We start from the raw sequence: 10,100 nt of genomic DNA on the forward strand, positions 1-10,100 counted from the left end.
AATTGCAGATACCTGAACCGACCATATCTTTTTTCAATTAATGGTTGTCAGTCGGCTAGTAAATATTGGACGTATTATTTCGAACGGAACAATGTGAAATTTGAAGGACGGACAATACATTTTTCCTATACTGGAATAATCTTCCTTAAAATGTATGAACCATTTAGAATAAAAATATGCGGTCATAACTTGCACAGCTAATGAACTTGATTACTAGACATTTCATTCTGCCATACTTAACATACACAGGAAAAATTGCAACATATGTTTTTCATATGTTTTCAAAACATATGAAAAACATATGATTTTCATATGTTTTTCATATGTTTGTCCCAAACATATGAAAAACATATGTTTACAAACATATGTTTACATATGTTTTGAAACATATGAAAACATATGGAAGCAAACATATGTTTTCATATGTTTTATAAAATATGTTTACATATGTTTGTAAACATATGAAAAACATATGATTTTCATATGTTTTCATATGTTTTAAAGGACATTAAAAAAAAATGTTTTGAGAAAATGTCAAAATTTGTCATTTAATTATCACATACACTTTTTCATTTATTATCTATATAGCGTATTTCTCAAACAGGAAAGTTCACTTTCTACTCTTCCCACTAAATCCCACATGATCATGATGATGAAAGCAGGTCAGCCCTGTCAGTGTCACCCCCACAGCAGAGCTATCTAATTTTGAATTGAACAGAATGTAGAATAAGTGAATGGGTTATAAATATTAAATAATAATATGAATAAATATTCTTTATTTAGTTTGTTCTTTATTCTCAATTCTTTTTTTTTTATTATTAATAATCCAATTATTCTCTATGATTCTTTATTCTATATTTCTGCCTTTTTTTACTATCTGTTCTTTATTTTGCACTTTTTGTCATTATTTTCTATTCTTAAACTCCCATCTAGATTCCAGACCCTCAAATATACGTAAATGTACGAAAGCTTGCATGGTACGTCGAACACGAAAACCCGGAAATCTTTTCACCGTTACCGTTTTTTATACTATGACGCAAAATCCATGGACGCTCACGCGATCATCTGTTGCTGTCTTTTTAAAAGTTTTTAAGAATGGACAGAGATAGATGATACAAGGAACTTTGGTTTTTCAAACTGGTGAATCAAAAATTTATTATAAACAGATAAATTGAAATGGGTGACTTGTCGATTAACTGGAAGAAACCGGGGAACGAAACATAGAAAATTTATGAAACGAAAGTCAACGCAACAAAAGTCAAAGTGTTTTTGTTTTGATGGATAATTTTACGTACCCTAAAAGCGGAACGAAAGGTAAATATTATTATGCACATTTTGTTTAATTATTGGATTAAAGCAGGAAGATGTGTGTGCTTTATTTTTCACGAAAGACTATTTGACTGTAGATATTTGTAAACCTGAGAACGACATTGACATTCAGTTGTTTTAAAACCATGAAAATGTAGACGACTTTATTATCTCTCTAGCAATTAATAGCTATTTTACACTTAATAGATAGGGGTGCCCCTGGGGATCAATTACTCCCCCCTTTTCATATAATTTAGATTTAAAAAATGTATATACCTTTTCATACATCGCGTAGGTAATAATGTACATGTAACCTTTCCCCAATTTTAATAATGAATGATTCCAGGACATGCAGGAGCGGACAAGAATCACATTCCGGTAATTACCGAGAAAATCATCACATTTGATTAAAGCTCAAAACTGAGGCTCAAATTCCTTATTTCATGTTAACTTAAGGCAAAACGAGACTTGCAACTACACAAATGTAAGAAAATTACAGGGCTTTGCATCTGAGAGGGGGGTAGGACCTTTATCGGGACTCTGGGATCGGGTGTTTTTAAGCTCGGGATTTCGGGATTGATCCTTTCGGGATCCGGGAATTCTTTTTTTTCGAATTTCGGGATGTCTGGATTTAAATTTTTTTAAATTCAGGACCTCAGAATTCCATGTTTTTAAGCCCGGGATTTCGGGATCAGGACCCCTCCTACCCCCCATCATATGACAAGTACAATAAGCCTTGATTATCATGAGTCTGAGACTACTATTACTGAGTACTATAACAATAAACATCTAGTGTTTCTCAGCCTTATCATACATGTATTATACTTCTGATAGTTTTCCACACCTATTCACATATGTTTAAGCTGAAAAATATGACCCAGGCTATTACAGCGGCAGGTCTTATCACCTTAATTGTACATTATAAGTAGAAGTGGACCCTAGAGTGCATGAATGGTCTACTTTACATCTACTTAAATGTGAATATAAAAATAAGAAGATGTGGTAAGATTGCCAATGAGAAGAGTCCAATTCTCCACAAGAGATCAAATGACATAGAAGTTAACAAGTATATTAAAGTTATGGTACAAATGTACAAGATGACTTCAACAATGAACAAAGCCCATACCAGAAAGTCAGCTATAAAAGACATTTAATGGAAATGACAAATGTTAAACAATGCAAATGAGGAAACTAACAGACTGATAATGATTTATAAACAAAACAAGGAACAAATAAACAAATATGATATACAGCAACAAGAAACAGGGCAAGTCTAGATCTGTTGTTCTTGTTTTAAAAGATCAAAATAAGCCATTTTTGCCATATAAAAATATTTAAGGCAATTTGGCAGATGTATTGTAACTTCATTTTATTATACATTTGAACATGTTATACATTATTTCTTTTAGCATTTTCAGTGAAAGTACATTTTGTACATGTACTTCAACAGAACAGAATTCATTTGAGGCCTTGCTTTCTAGATTATATAATGGATTCATAGATTGTCATATTGATTTATGTGCATAAAAGGAGCAGTAGTCTATGAATAATTTTGTGATGAGAGGTATGTAATGAAGAGGATAACTTTGTTTAAATATTTTGTTGTTGTCAGACTGTATACATATATGTTGCAAGTTTTGAGGTCATAGACATGATAGAGTTGAAAGTTTTGATTCTTGTTGTGGGCTATTTCTATAAGCAGTGACAAACTTTTTTTTTTACAGGTCAATTTTATAGAAAATAGGGTTGGAAGCTCTATTAACACTTCATTGCTTGTTCTTTTTTTGTCTTGCAACAACAGTCATGAAGGTGAGTCTTGGGCATGCTGTAACAGAGGTGAAGTCATAAACAATTTGTTAAAAATTGAGATTAGGTCAGTTTAAGAGGAACCAAACAATAACTTATGGCCGAGTTATGGTTAAATAAGTCAATAATATTTTTTGCAGTAGAAGTAGGATATCCACTTCTCATTTCCATTTCCATTGAGATTATATGGTCCAAATCCCTCAGTCATGGTTGATTGACTTTGATATTTTTACTTAACTTAAATGTGAAAAGTTTCTGATTAGGTCAGTTTGAGTGAACCAATAATGATAAATCATTGATATTTGCATGAATTGATATGCAGTTGTATATGTCAGAGTACTAGCACATTTCATATCCCTTGTTTTTTTATTTTGCCCAGCCCCTCAGTCATGGTCTATTGATTTTGAAACTTTGTCAAGTCATGGATGGTGTGTGACTTTGGATGTTTAAGCATTGTCATTTGAATATCATTATTTGAAATCAACTAACAGGATTTCATACAGAGAAGACATACTTCTATGTCTAAAGTTTATTCATATAATAATGTATACCAAAGGTTTATTATATACCAGTAATGTCTTGGATAAATTATTTATACAGGAATTACTTCATTTTGAAATGTAAATTCTATGGAAGATAGCCATTTTTTCTAGTAAAGCACTGTTATGGTTGCATTTTTTTGTCAGATATTTTTGTAATTCATACCATAGGTCTATATCAGCATGGTCTTTTAGTTTTATGAGTTAGAAAATAACTGCTGATCAAATATGTTTACAGTAGTTATACCTCTTGGAAATAGATATTGTAAGAAAAACTGCATTGCAAGCAATCCCACACATGTCTTCATTTCTTTTAGATTATTTATAATTTATGAAAAAGGTTAAAAGAACATACATATTTTTTGCTTTTTGACAGCAAATTTTATATATTCATCAATTGGCGAAGTACATTGAAGCGCTGTTCTTTTATTAAGTGCATGAAGTATGGATGGTAACACAAATGACAACATATTATGTTCATGAGTTAATATTGCCTTGTCTGAAAATAGTATACGCGAAGTACTAACATTGAACTATGGTAATGTTGTAACCCTAACGTTGTAGTGAATGACGTTATTGTATAGATTTCATAGCTACAACAACGATTAAACGTACATTGCAATCATAAGTATTTATTGAGATTCCACAACATGCCTATAAATGGTGTATTTAAACAATTTTGCCTATGTAACAGGAAATCAAGATTTAATAAACATCAAGAGTTAATGCCTAAATGTTGTTTTTTATACGACCGCAAAAAAATTTTGCGGTCGAATATTGGTATGACGTTGGCGTCGTCGTCGTCCGAAGACACATTGCTTTTCGCACTCTAACTTTAGTTTAAGTGAATGGATTTCTATGAAATTTTACCATAAGGTTCAATACCACAAAAGGAAGGTTGGGATTAATTTTGGGGGTTATGGTACCAACAGTTAAGGAATAAGGGGCCAAAAATAAGCATTTTTGTAACTTCGAGACATAACTTGTGTGTTAGTGTATGGATCTCTCTGACATTGTACCACAAGGTTCCATATCACAAAGGGAATGCTGGGATTGATTTTGGGGGTAATTGCCTCAAAATTTTAGGAATTAGGGGCCAAAAAAAAGGCAAAAAACAAGCATTTTTCTAGTTTCATGACAATAACTTGTGTGTAAGTGTATGGATCTTTCTGAAATTGTACTACATGTACAAGGTTCCATATCACAAAGGGAAAGCTGGAATTGAGTGTTGGGGTAACTACGTTTAGGAATAAGGGGCCAAAAAGAAGCATTTTTCTAGTTTCCAGACAATAACTTGTGTTCAAGTGTATGGATCTCTGAAATTGCACTGCAAGGTACCATACCACAAAGGGAAGGCTGGGATTGATTTTGGGGGTAATTGCCTCAAAATTTTAGGATTTGAGGCCAAAAAGGGGCAAAAAACAAGCATTTTTCTAGTTTCAGGACAATAACTTGTGTGTAAGAGTATGGATCTTTATGAAATTGTACTACAAGGTTCCATATTACAAAGGGAAAGCTGGGTTTGAGTTTGGGGGTAATTGCCCTAAATGTTTAGGAATTTAGGACCAAAAAGGGGCCTAAAACAAACATTTTTCTAGTTTCCAGACAATAACTTGTGTTCAAGTGTATGGATCTCTCTGAAATTGTACTGCAAGGTACCATACCACAAAGGGAAGGCTGGGATTGAGTTTGGGGGTGATGAATCATAAGGGGGTTCAAAAAATTTGGGGGAGGGATTTTTTTTTCCTTTTTTTTTCTTTAAAATTTTCCATTTTAAATTAATTGGTTATTTCTGATTTATATATAAAAGCAAATAATAATGATATGGTTTGAATAGGTAAATTAAAAAATTTTAAGTTCTTAGACCACATTCATTCTGTGTCAGAAACCTATGCTGTGTCAAATATTTAATCACAATCCAAATTCAGTGCTGTATCAAGCTTGAATGTTGTATCCATACTTGCCCCAACCATCAGGGTTCAACCTCTGCTGTCGTATCAAGCTGCGCCCAGCAGAGCATTTTATTTTAAACTGTAGACAGCAGAATAGATGATTTTATATTGGAAAAAGTTCATACTATACTAAGACGGGCTTAGGCTATACATATATTATTATTAATATTAGTTACACTGTTGATCTTTTTATACGACCGTTGTTGTTTGCTTACACATTTTTTCCATTCACTCAAAAGTAAAAATATTAATTAGTGACTCTGAGCATCAGTTCATACTTCATCTACAAAAATGATTTAGTTTTTGTCTGGAGTTCTGGATCAAATTAAGATTTACAATTTTAGCTTATTACCATGGTTACCAAATGAAAGGAAAGTGCAGTATTAGAATCACTGGTGTACATGTAGATGCGGATGTCCGGCAAAAAGAACTGGTATCAAAGTAAGTTCATCTGTAGAATTGCAGTTAATTTAAATAATTTAATGTTATCTATTTAAACCTTTTTCAAGTGTAATTGTACATGTTACGGCATGTATACTGTTGTTTATTTATGTCTTTCTGATGTCAAGTATGCATCAAGGAATCCTTATCCTGCTCTCCTTCTTCTGCTCCACACACACACACGCATCAGATGATAGAAGTTCAAATAATTATAGCATTTGCTTATATTATGAATTGTATATTTAAAAGTTGTTCTCGTCTAAAATATACATACATTGTAAAATATTTGCCACTGAACATTAAAATAAGCAAGAAAAATCAATCGATTATTGTTTTTGCATTATAAGAATGAGTTTTCAAACATACATGTATAACAATTGAATAATTTCCTTTTAAGCTTTTTTTATGAACCAGCATATAGATATAACATGTATAAGGAGATGAGGTACATGTATGATTCTCAATGTGACAACTATCAATTAAAAAACCAAAGGACGAAGATGTAAACATTTGCTGGTCACTGTACAGCCATAAACAATGATCAAAATCATACCATAAAGTAACCTATTATGGCTATACATGTAACTTGTATAAGGATGAAAAAATGTGAACCAATAAAAAAAATAAAACTACACACAGTATGGCAGACAGCACCCAACATAAGAACCAAATGTCAGAATCAGCCAGAAAGGGCTGGACTCATCAACAAGCACTAAAAAGAAATAACAAAATAATAAAAGATGCAAAAATTATGTATTCCCAAACTAAAATATCTATCAGTTCACCTTCGACAGATTTAATCAATTAATGTAACAACAAAACATTTGTCATTTCAAACAGTCTAAGAAAGCATGACTTTGTGTAATGCGAAAAATATTGAACACAAATGAATATGTAGGACCATAACAGCATATAAGTATTAATAGTTGCATAGAATTTCAATTTCTGAAATACATGTTCTGCTTTTTGTCAAGCTTGCAAATTTAATTCACGAAAGCGAGACAGTGATCCTAGATTCTGCCAGAGGCGGCGTCGCTGTCCTAAAATTTAGGTTCAGTCTGTGGTTAAATTTTTTTTGAACATTGATAACTTTGTCAAACAGACATGGGATTTTGTGAAATTGAGACAGAATATTCGAAGCTTCTTAATGACCAAACTACAGTATCCAAGGCAAAATTTTGAAAATATTCTTTTTCATTTTTCTGTATTTCAACTAATAAATGGGCTTAGTTTTTTTGATGAGCTTGCGACTTCCGTTGCAGAAAGCTCGACATAGGGATATTGATCAGGCGGCTGCGTCCATGGTGGGGTTAACAAACTTCTTCAAATCTTTATATTTTAGAAGGTGGAAGACACGGATGCTTCATACTATGTACAATGTATATAGATGCATATGTATGTTATGAAGTTTCTGTCAGTCAACTGTCCATTGTCCTTGAACTCATTTTCATGGTTCAGTGATTACTTGAAAAAATAAAGATTTTTTGTAATGTTAATTTCTCTCATAATTTCTCTCTTATTAATATTATTTATAGTATTCATGGTAATAGGATATTTATATTTACTTAGTATATGGGTACCTTGCAAGGTCCTAGTGTCTGTCTACTCTGTCAGAAAGTTTTTGTGGTCAAGTCAATATCTCAGGCATTATACGCAATAAGTCTACTGTATTTGGTGTATGGAATTATTGTAAGGTGTAGATGTCCAACTGGTAGTTGTAATATGGCCTTGACCTCATTTTAATGGTTCAGTAATAAGTTTTTATGTTTTGGTCTAATTTTTGGATACTATAAGCATTCAGTAAATTATATTTGGTGTATGGAATGTTTGTAAGGTGTACTGATCTAAAATTGAGAATGGAAATGGGGAATGTGTCAAAGAGACAACAACCCGACCAAAGAGCAAAAAACAGCCAAAGGCCACCAATGGGTCTGACAGTAATCACCTGAACTTGACCTCATCTTCATGGTTCATTGGATATTTTTTTCTTGCTTAGTCTGTTTTCCAGATACTATAAAGTAAAGGTGAACTATAATTGGTTTCTGGAATGATTGTAAATTGAAATTGTAAGGTGTTTAGGTTTAACTTTACATTCATCTTGCAGGCTTCATCTGACCTTAACCTTATTTTCATTGTTCATTGGTCAATATTAAATTTCTCTTGATTTGGTCTTTTTTTTAGATACTAAAAGTAAAGGTGAACTACTTTATGTTTATGGAATGATTGTAAGGTGTTTATATTTGTCTTGCAGGTACAATTCTTGCCAGATTTTTTAAAACTTAAATTCTATAGGTTAATATCAGCATAATCCTAGTCAAGCTTTATAAATTTGGCCGATCAACTTTTTTCAAAAGAGTTATGCCCCTTGGAAATAATAAATTTATGGAAAATGGCCTCGTAAATGCTCTCATTTTTTTTATTAAACTTATACATGTAGTATACTATTATAGTAATACCCTGGTCGGTTTGAAATATTTAGTATACAAGAAAAATAACTTTTTTTCCCCCAAACACATTTTTATTTATAAATATTTTTGAGAACAAAAAATAAAATTGAGAATGGAAATTGGGAATATGTCAAAGAGACAACAACCTGACCAAAGAGCAAAAAAAAACATGCTTTTTTTTTTAATATTGCCCCTTGATAGATAAAAAATGTACGACTAGGTGGACATTGAAACTCTGTTCTTTTATTTTTACTTGCAGGAACTGAAAAGTAAAGAAACAGAACCAAAGAACGTTAATTTTAGATTAATACAATATTGAACTGAAAGTCAATTTAGTTGTCTTTCTTAATCATACAGGATGTTTCCAAAAAAGCAGCTGCATACACATGCACCAGTAATAGCCAGCAGTGAAGACAATTAAATATCTGTGTATGGTGATATAGCAATAGAAATATCACATACATCATAGGAAAATAGAAATGGAGTATGTCAAAGAGACACACATAATGACATATGAAAATAGAATATAGACAATAGAAATGGAGTATGTCTAAGAGACACACATATGAAAATAGAATATAGACAATAGAAATGGAGTATGTCTAAGAGACACACATATGAAAATAGAATATAGACAATAGAAATGGGGTATGTCAAAGAGACACACATATGAAAACAGAATATAGACAATAAAATTGGGGTATGTCAAAGAGACAAACATGAAAATATAGAATATAGACAATAGAAATAGGGTATGTCAAAGAGACAAACATATGAAAATAGAATATAGACAATAGAATTTGGGTATGACAGAGACAAAAATATTAAAAATAGAATACAGACAAAAGAAATGGGGTATGTCAAAGAGACAAACATATGAAAATAATATATAGACAATAGAAATGGGGTATGTCAAAGAGACAAACATATGAAAATAGAATATAGACAATAGAAATGGTGAATGTCGAAGAGACAAACAAACCAAAATAGAATATACTAGACAATAGAAATGTGGTATGTCAAAGAGACAAAAATATGAAAATAGAAGAGACAACAAGTTGAAAAAAAAAAAATTCTACTTGATATAAAAATTATGGAGCACTGTTATTTTTCTGCATAAAAGAATGCCTGTATACAGTTGTTTTTTATTTGTTTGAGCTTTTGATTTTGCCATGTATTTTCTGTGGAGTTTGGTATTTTGGGTTATTTACTTTTTAAAGCAACAGCTCATCACAATGAAGTATTTACACTCAAAATGAGTTCCTGACAGAAAAAAAAGATAATAAAGAAAAACATATTAAAACATCAAAACATAACTCTAAAAAACCTACCGCAAAAAAAAAAACATATATACACAAACCATGTTTAGAATCTATGAGAAAATAAATGCATTTGAACAATTAAAAACATATAAAAAATATATATTGAGGACCAAGATAAAATCATATGAAAACATATGTTTGGGCCAAACATATGAAAACATATGTTTAGGACAAACATATGAAAACATATGTTTAGGCCAGGTATGAAAACATATGAAAAACATATGTTTGTAAAAAACATATGAAAAACATATGTTTTCCATATGTTTACATGTATGAAAAACA

General features: G+C 31.4%; 1 long non-coding RNA gene across 1 annotated transcript; it reads left to right on the forward strand.

Moving 5' to 3' along the window:
* Positions 1–426: 426 nt before the first annotated feature.
* Positions 427–8,819, forward strand: LOC127723355 (uncharacterized). The gene is made up of 4 exons (XR_007992011.1): positions 427–1,314; positions 2,718–2,872; positions 5,950–6,046; positions 8,753–8,819. It is a non-coding gene; the product is annotated as an uncharacterized LOC127723355 (long non-coding RNA).
* Positions 8,820–10,100: the final 1,281 nt, after the last annotated feature.

Source organism: Mytilus californianus, unplaced genomic scaffold, assembly GCF_021869535.1.
Source record: "Mytilus californianus isolate M0D057914Y unplaced genomic scaffold, xbMytCali1.0.p SCAF_13, whole genome shotgun sequence".
Classification (NCBI taxonomy): Eukaryota; Metazoa; Mollusca; class Bivalvia; order Mytilida; family Mytilidae; genus Mytilus; species Mytilus californianus.